This window comes from Sorex fumeus, unplaced genomic scaffold (genome assembly GCF_029834395.1).
Source record: "Sorex fumeus unplaced genomic scaffold, SorFum_2.1 ptg000032l, whole genome shotgun sequence".
Lineage (NCBI taxonomy): Eukaryota > Metazoa > Chordata > Mammalia > Eulipotyphla > Soricidae > Sorex > Sorex fumeus.
The window spans coordinates 3466499-3468384 of record NW_026606089.1 but is presented as its reverse complement, the minus strand read 5'-3'; the positions used below and the strand labels follow the sequence as shown (position 1 = coordinate 3468384).

At 36.3% G+C, this 1886-nt stretch overlaps 1 pseudogene; it reads left to right on the top strand.

Moving 5' to 3' along the window:
• The first annotated feature begins 409 nt into the window (after window positions 1-409).
• LOC130025799 (uncharacterized) lies at window positions 410-506 on the top strand (annotated as a pseudogene).
• The last annotated feature ends 1380 nt before the right edge of the window (window positions 507-1886 follow it).

The following is a 1886-nucleotide window of genomic DNA, read 5'->3' as shown; positions in this document are numbered from 1 at the left end:
TCTCACCTTTTCCTTCAGGAGAAAAATCCTACTTACTTTCAAGGTGGTCAAAGTGCGGACAACGCCATCCACCGTTTTCTGGAGATGTACATGGGACCGAGGTGAGAATAGCAAAAGGCTCCAGTTTAATTTTCTTAATGAAGATTTCAGGGAAGAGCATTAAACAACACCGATTCTCCATCTTCCAAAAGAATTATTTTGCAAAATTGATGCCCTGGGTATGGTAAAAGATAATATTGTAAAAACCATACTTTTCCTTCTGGGACATTAATGTTCCAAATTTATCACTTCAAGCTGCTTTGAAATACCTTCCTAGATTGGGAATCACTGTCTGCCATAGGAGTGAGTAAGGACAACACTCCAAGAAATCAGAAGAGAAAAATAGGGAAAAAATCAACTCTTATACTCAGTTTGGCAACACATATACTAAAATTGAAATGATACAGAGATTAGCATGATCCTTACACAGAGATGACAGGCCAACTTGTAAAGTGTTCCATATTTTTGTTGCATTAAGAATTAACAGAGCTACTTTAAGCTAAGACAAGCCCCACAAGTACTCCAAATTTCGACATAAAGATAGCAAAAATCCCTATCACAATGATCTCTCTCAATGTCAATGGACTAAATGCACCAATTCAGAGGCACAGGATGGCAGGATGAAATAGAAAACTGAACCCAACATTCTGCTGCCTGCAAAAAATACATCTGAATAATCAAAGCAACCATGGGCTCAAAGTCAAAGGCTGGAAAACAATTCTTCAAGGAAAGAACACCTCCAAAAAGCTGCAGTGGCAATACTAGTATCAGACCACATGGACATCAGGCTAAAGGTTATAAGAGACAGTGAAGGTCATTTCTTAATGATCATGGGATCTGTACATCAGAAAGAACTCACCCTCCTCAAGGTATATGCTCCTAATGACAGACCAGCAAAATACGTAAAAACAACTTCTAATAGACTTAAAGAAAAACATTGATAGCAACACAATACTAGATGGAGATTTCAACAGTACTTTCTCACTTCTCAATAGATCAAACAGACAAAAACTCGGCAAGAAAATATTTTATTTGATGGAAGTAATGAACAAACATTGGCTTAGAGAAGAAATCAAAGAGGAAATTAAAAGATTCCAGAAAAAATGACAACGAGGAACTACCAGAACTTGTGGAACAGAGCAAAAGAAGTTCTAAGAGGAAAGATTTTAGTTCCGCCAGAATTCAACTGGAAGAAAGAAAGGGCCTACAAAAATAACTTACAGCTCAAGATTTTGGAAAATGACCAAGAAAAGGAGTCCAAACTAGCCAGGAGGAAAGAAATAATAAAACCTGGAGCAGAAATCAATGAGATATAATCCCAAAATACAATTCAGAAGACCAACAAAGGCAAGACATGGTTCTTTGAGAAAATACATAAGATCGACAAACCACTAGCAAGACTCACAAAGAAGAAAAGAGAAAGAATCCTAATAAACCGAATCAGAAATGCAAAGGGGGACATCATAATAGAAACTACAAAATCCATAGGATCATCAGAGATTATTTTGAGAATCTTTAAAGCAGGAAATGAGAGAATCTTGAATAAATTGATAAATTACTGGATTCCAATTACCTCCCAAGGCTGAACCAAGAATATTTTGAAAACTCGAACCCATCACTACAAGGAAATTGAAATGATAATCAAAAGTATCCCCCAAAACAGGAGCCCAGGCCAAAATGGATTCACTAATGAAGTATTTCAAACCTTTCAAGAGGACCTACTGCCAACATTTTTTAAGATTTTCCAGGAAATTGAAGAAACAGAAATACTCCCAAACAATTTCTATGAGACAAAGATCACCCTGATATTCAAATCAGACAGAGAAACCACAAAAAAGAAAATTACA